This window comes from Schistocerca gregaria, unplaced genomic scaffold (assembly GCF_023897955.1).
Source record: "Schistocerca gregaria isolate iqSchGreg1 unplaced genomic scaffold, iqSchGreg1.2 ptg000350l, whole genome shotgun sequence".
Classification (NCBI taxonomy): domain Eukaryota; kingdom Metazoa; phylum Arthropoda; class Insecta; order Orthoptera; family Acrididae; genus Schistocerca; species Schistocerca gregaria.
The window spans coordinates 2431251-2438638 of NW_026061810.1; the positions used below are offsets into that span (position 1 = coordinate 2431251).

The following is a 7388-nucleotide window of genomic DNA, read 5'->3' on the forward strand; positions in this document are numbered from 1 at the left end:
TCGCTGCCCGAAGTTGTTTGTTGTCACTGACAGTCCCAGGCTGCTGTGTTTGTATACCGTCGCGGAGTTGATGACATTCATGTTGTTCTGAGGCTAGGGTCGGAGCAGTTGCCACGTGTTGTGTACCGTCCGCTCCCGGAGACATTGTTTGTATACCATAACGGCGAGCCGCGATGTGAGTACTTCCAGTAGATACGTGAGCCATATCTACTTGTTGACTTTCCTGAGTGTGCTGTTGCGGAAGTTCTGAGACATGAGCCTGTGGTAACTGAACGGCGTCGACGGAAGTATCGACGCTTGAAATTGCGGTAGAAGAATCGTCCACAATCGCTGCACCGGTTATAACTTTAGTACCCGAAGCGATCCCCCGTACGACCGATTCCGCGGTCTCGTGCGCACTGAAGGTTTTATCATCAGAGTCACGGCTGTCACAAGTTCAACGCCTCTTATTAGTCGTGGCATCGACCTTCGCGGGTGGCTTAGCACCATTGTCTCTCCTTACCAGAGCTGGAAACTCTTCAGGGCGAAATTCTTTTAGCTCTTCCGAAGGTACGGCAGAACTAGGGACCTCACCCTCTACGATAGGGTTATCCGAAACTACATCAGCCAACGTAAGACTTTTACGCTTCTGTAGCGAATTTTTTAGCACAAACATTCGCCTGGGACAGTCATGACGCAGGTGACCACTCTCATTACATATATGGCATGTGGGAGTTTGGCCACTGTAAGTAACATGAGCCCTATAGTCACAAACGGTAACATGCGAGGGTATATTCTGCTTTATATGCATTTCTACTGATCGGACGCCACTGTAACATTGTAACCTGTGCTGGTTTGACCACCGTTCGTTACGAATCTGCTTGATATCCCCGAATTTGGACAGAACTTCCTTCAGATAACAATCTTCTACTTCAAGGGGTAGGTTAAAGATACGCACATTGGTATACTCCACATCGGCATTGGAAATGAGCACAGTACTTACAGACTCGTCCCGGTGTCGAAATACAGCTCTCCCTCCGTGTTTCGTCAGAATCTCTTCCAGTAATACAGGATTCAGCAATTTTACAAATAAGCAATATTCCTCGGTATCATAATACGCCGTGTGCACTTGATCAGAGGTAATTCCAATGACATCCACAACCCAATCTGGTATTTCCAAGGCACTAGGCTGCACAGAACGGGTAGACTTGTCAAATTCAAATCAGAGTGTACACTTTCTCGGAAATAACCTGGACATTGCAAAACGATAACTAGCAAAGGAACCGCTAGAAGAACACAAGAATGAAAATCAAACTCAAGAACAATATACACTAAATAAAAACACTTCACGATAAAGAGAACACTTAAGTTGTTATCACGACTTGTAAACACGTGGCGGAGTGGAGCACTTTACACGTCCGATCAGCACGGTGTCACAGGCGCGACTTCCACTGAGCTAAAGAGGCACGGCCTAGCGGTTCTTTTGAGTACTTCGTCCTTACGGTCGTCTCGATCATCAGTCTTCAGCTGACAACACTTCATATCACCGACTTATATTTGCAGCTTTGGCGAACCATTACTGCTTGGCTACACATCTGACACGTAACCGATGTACTCTCTAACCAACACCACTTGCATTTCAGAAAATGTCTTTCTCACATGTCTACAAAATCGCCTTCACCTTCAAATACAGTTTCCTTGCGACTGACGGAGACCTAGGCAAAGTTTAAAGTTGCTATTTCCATTACATAACGTTCATCAGAAAAACGGTTATTATCATCTGCAGCGGAACAAAATTCCGGTTCGCCCAGTGTGGGGCTCGAACACACGATCCTGAAATTAAGAGTCTCATGCTCTAGCGACTGAGCTAGCCGGGCTGCCTCGGTAAATATGTGCCGGGCAGCACGTCACACAGTACTCGTATGGGTTGGGTGGTCCCATGCAGAATCTCTCCATGTTGCCTAATGTTTTCTTAACGTCACACTCGTCACGTACTTCACTTTTATTTCATAATCATTTCTGAGAGGTAAAGGAATTGAATGAAAACCTGCAGAGTTAGTGGCGTCAAAATTAACACACATACTTGATGTGGCTCATAAGCCGAACGAGTTACTTTCCGACGTTGTCTTAGATGTGCAAGTGCCAGTCAAAACTCGCGGCGACGGAACTCTGCCGACCATTTCGTTAGTTAACACCGGTCTTGTTGTGTGTGTTTCAAGCTCAAGAGCATCTCCAAGCAGGAAATGGTCAACAGAAACATTCAGACGGTTTTTGTACAGCACAATTGCTACACTAAAACGGTATGTTTCTTTTTCAGAACTGGAAAAAAACGACCGTGACAGGATTTGAACCTGCAATCTTTGGATCCGAAGACCGCCGCCTTATCCATTTTTTTTATTATTATTATTTTTCTTCTGCTTACGAAATGAAGCTTGAAAATCTTGCCAATCGAATCCTTCAGTGTGGTTGTAACTTGGGAGTCGGTCAACATGATATATTATTCGCCTTATAGATGGTCCGCCTTTTTGCAGTGAATATCTGCTGAACTTTCAGTAACATGAAATTCAATCAGTTGACCTGTTAGTTTCTTTATTTTACGTCACAGTTTTGAGCAGGTAGTTGGCGAAGTGATCCTTGTAGTTTTGTGTTTTCATTAGCAGATGGTGCTGAGTTGTAAGATAGACCCAGAAGTCTTCTTTACTCTTTTCTTCTTTTGTAAATAAGTAGTGTACTGTAGCGGATTTTAACCAGTTTAGTGCGTTCCTTCTCGTCCGTGGGTACGGAGTATCATCCGGCGTTAGAAAGGCAGCAGGCGTTATATATCTGGGAGATGTTCTGCTGATGAGCGCCAACTTGTTCGTGATATATGCCCATATATCTTTTACTTTGTCGCACACAAATCTGTGTTCATCAGTATCTATTAAATTACACGTGATGCATAAAGGTGATTCTGCGAGGTGTATGTTATGTAGTTTGGAGTTAGTGGCCAATTTTCTGTTAACTGCGAAATACCAAGTGGCTTGCATTGCTGACGGCTAGTGTGGACAATGGATGTTCAACCAGATTACCTTCCAGTCGTAAAAATTGTATTTGTCTTCGACGTTATTTGGCTTCTTATCTTTCATGAGTTCCTGGTACACGCGTTTCACTGCCGTCATTGCTTGTACGGGGATCCTTGTCTGTGCATAACTGTACTCCAATAAAAACCGTTTTAAATGATAAAGTCCGTTTGGAATATGTTGCACCGTGATGGGTGGACTGAGGTTTGCCGGAGCTATCTCAGTAAGCAGGTGAGCAGCGAGACTATCTGCTGAGTGTTTCCATTGGTGGAAAGTTTTTGATATGTATAAAGCTTGCGCCTTCTTTCCAACATCGACAAGCTTTAAGCCACCATTTTTTGTGGCCAGCGTTAAGGTGTCAAACTGAACTTTAAAAATGTGACGATGGCTGACAAACTGTCCTAATGCTGACATAATTCGTTTTGCAGTGTGTGCAGACATTGGTAAAATTTGAGCGATATAATTGAGTTTTGAGGTGAGATATACATTTGCGACCGTGACTTTCTGAATTTCATTTAGTTTTCGTACACTGTGTTACCGTATGCCGGCACGAATAGTCTGTAGAAGCTTTCTATAGTTGGTTGCAATTGTGTGCCGGATATTACGCTGAAAATCAATTCCAAGACACTTGAAGATCTTCAGCTAACGTAGTTGCCTGTGAGGGCGCGATCCTAGGCCGCGGCCAATATTGAATATTCCAGACTTTGTCCAGTTTAGTTGTGCACCGGACGCTTGCTCATATTGCCTGACTGTCTGTAGTGCGGTTTCCACTTCAGTTCTATTTATGATAAGGAAACCGACATCGTCTGCATACGCCTTGCACACAACTCTGGATCCATGTATGACGATGCCCTGTAAACTTTTCGTCAGGGTAGCTAACAAAGGCTCAATGGCAATCGCAAAAAGCGCCATGGACATTGGGCAGCCCTGCCTGACGGAACTGACTATCTCTATTGCTCGGGTAGGCTGGCCATTGATGATGATTCTGGATGAATTAGTCGCTACCATCTGTTGTATAATGGCAACGAACCCAGGTGGAAAACCCATCGCAGACATGGTACGAAAGAGATACTGGTGGTTTACCCTGTCAAAGGCTTTGTCGAAATCTAAGGACATGATGGCACATTTCAGTTTACAGACTTCCGCAATGGAGATTAAATCACGGTAGTCGCATAGAGTCTGTTGAATTTTCCGATCCTTGCCCACGCTGGTCTGGTAAGGGCCAATGATGCTGGTCATCGTGGATTTAAGCCTTTGGGCCAATAGTCTCGCAAAGATTTTATAGTCGCTGTTGAGCAGCGTTATCGGTCTTAGATTTTTTACGTTGGCACCGCCTGAGTTTTTTTAATTAGAACGATTGCGCCTTCACAGAAGCTGGTGGGGATCACGTTGTTGTGGTCTAGAAGTTCGTTACACATGCAAGTGATCTTCGCCTTTATGGTGTTCCAGAATTTTTGATAGAATTCGGCGGGAATTCCGTCAGGTCCGGGGGATTTATTCTTAGCACTTTCCCAGATGACATATCCCACGTCGTCTTCGGTTGCCACGGCTAATAGCTGTTCCGCGTTCGCGAGACTGACTCTGTTGTGCAAATTATTCAAAAGATCGTCCCGCACTTGCACGTTAACTTCTATTTTTGACATCAAGGTGGTGAAGTAGTTAAGCACCGCCGCCTTAATCTCATTGTGCGTAGTCAGCGTTGCGCCATCCTCAGCAGTTAACTCCGTCAGAATTTTACGGGATCCTTTCCTACTTTCTTGGATCATATGGTAGACTGAGGTGAGTTCTTGGTGTGCAGTAGTCTGGACCCGCGACCTGACTTTGTAGCCTTCTAGCTGCGTCCTCCTTAGGGTTAGGATTTTGGCCTGGATTTTCTTAATTCGTTTACATTGCTCGACGGCCGAAGTGCCGAGCGCATACAGTTCCCGCAGACAATGAAAATAGAAATGGATCGTCCTGTGAAGCCAAAAGCTCTTTTCCCGTGCGTAGTTCATGAAACACCACCTAATTTTAGGTTTGGCGCACCTGAGCCACCAATCAATGGCTGTATTGTAAGAGGCAAATCTCTGTTCACATTCTCGCCAGGTTTGGAGGAAGGCTTCTTGACACGCCGAGTCTTGAAGATGTGAAATATTTAATTTTCACAGGCCCCTGTATCGATACGTTCGTTGTCGGTCTAGAGTGATAGTACAGATGTATGCAGCATGATCTGAGAACGCCACTGGCCATACTTCTGACTGCAGAATGTTATTCCTCAAATTAGGTGTGACATAAATTCGATCGAGACGGCTTGCCGAATGGGTCGTAATATGGGTAAACCCAGGTGCAGCCCCATGCTTGAGCTCCCAAGAGTCAATTAAGCCTAAGTCTCGTACAATTCGTTCCAGTTCAAGTGATCTGTTAAGATTGGGAGTCTGGTCCTTTGCACTGATGACACAGTTAAAGTCACCTCCGAAGATAACATTGTCGTGGCGGACGCCAAAGATTGGAACTATTTCTCCTTTAAAAAAATCTGCTCTTTGACGTCTATTACTGGAACCGGATGGGGCATATACATTAATTAGTCTGTTGTTATAAAAAGTGCCCGCAATGCCCCTACTGTTCGGCAATTCTGTGACGTCAGTGATAATAATACCTTCCTTGGCAATAAAAGCTGTACCTAGTTCACAACCGGCTCCAGGATTAGTAATCACATTATAACCTGGTATGCAATCAAGTCCGACCTCTGTTACTTCTTGGACAAATAAAATGTCTACATCAGCTGCATATAAAAAGTCCTTTAAATGTTGTAATTTACAAGCGCTACGTATCTTATTAATATTTAGAGTAGCAAGTCGATAGGCCTGTGGCTGAATTGTGGGTGACTAAACAAAAGCAATGCCTAAAATCCGTCCAATATCAATCATAAATAGCGCTGGAAAAGCAAACCACGTCGAAAATGCACTGTGCAAGCAATTTAAAAATATCTATGGACAGTCACTGTAAAGGCAGAGTTAAAAATATTCTCCGTTTGAAAATGGATCAGTCGCGAGTTCTTTTTGCACAGTAGTTTCTGTCGAGGCGTTACCTTTCTCATTAACATCGTCGTCCTTGGGGACCGAAGTTATGGCTGTCACCGTTTCTGAAGTATCCATACTGTCTACTTCGACATTGGATTCTGTATCGTCTGCCCAACTAGTTGGCTGTGGGCCTGTCGAGGTGGTTATTGACGCTTCAACAGGATAGAGGTCGATCATGTGGTTATCACGGTCGGCTCGAAGTGTAGCTGACTGTTCGGGGTTCAGAGGTAGAGCATCTGAGACATTGTCAAGGACTGATGGTAAACTAGCTGAGGGATGATCATGGTTTGTGCTATCAGATGCTTTTGCACTGATTTGTTCACCGATCTGTTTAGCCTTTTCGCGCAGAACCGGTGCAATCAGTTCGGCATCCTGGCGGGCAACTCTCCGTTTTTTAGTTTTTCTGGGAGATGCACACTTTTGTGGGCTTTTATCATCACCTGCTTGAGATTCCCCCCGTGGAGTAGCATCGGCCGGTGGAGACGCAGCCGTTTGCAACGCAGATGCCCGTTCTTCGGTGACTACGATAGACGTCGATATTTCTGCTGGTTTAGGTTGACTCTGATCAGGCGTTTCAGCAGTCTCTATTCGTCTCACAGTCGCAGGCAGTTAAGTGGTTTCACTAACTTGTGGGACCGTGGGTGTAGCCGAAAGCCCACGCGCCACGGCCACATACGTTACAGACAGTGTTGTCATTCAGGGGGGCGTGGCAGCCCCGCCGATAGGCAGCTGCGCCACTCTCCTCTGCATGCATTCGGCTTGCACGTGACCTGTCGAGTTGCATGCTGCACATGTTCGAGGCTGGTCATCGTACATTACTATCGCACGATACACGCAAACGTGAACATAAGACGGGATGTGCTTCTGCAGCTCGATTCTTAATTGCCGCACCCCGTTAAGAACTGGGAATTTATGTGCACTAGACCAGCGTTCCGCAATATTGCTTATGATTTTACCGTAAAGACAAAGCACTGCGTTTATCTGTTCACTGGTTATTTTACATGGAAGTTCAAAAATTCGAACAGTCAGTATTCCTAGGCCGGCATGCGAAACAACAACTTCTCCCACATTTCCATCGCTATGTTTAAACGTTAGGATACCACCACAAGATGCAACAATTTTCTCGCACATGTCGGATCTCGCTAATTTAACGAAAACGGTGCTACTGACAATCGAAAGATGTCCTGGCGACTGACAGAGACGTAGGCAAAGTTTAAAGTTGCTATTTCCATTACATCACGTTAATCAGAAAAACGGTAATTTACATCTGCAGCGGAACAAAATTCCGTTC

At 45.0% G+C, this 7388-nt stretch overlaps 1 non-coding gene across 1 annotated transcript; it reads right to left on the reverse strand.

Annotated features, from left to right (window-relative positions):
- Nucleotides 1–1783: 1783 nt before the first annotated feature.
- On the reverse strand, nt 1784–1856 carry Trnak-cuu (transfer RNA lysine (anticodon CUU)). Its single transcript has one exon. It is a non-coding gene; the product is annotated as a tRNA-Lys (tRNA).
- Between the last annotated feature and the right edge of the window lie 5532 nt (nt 1857–7388).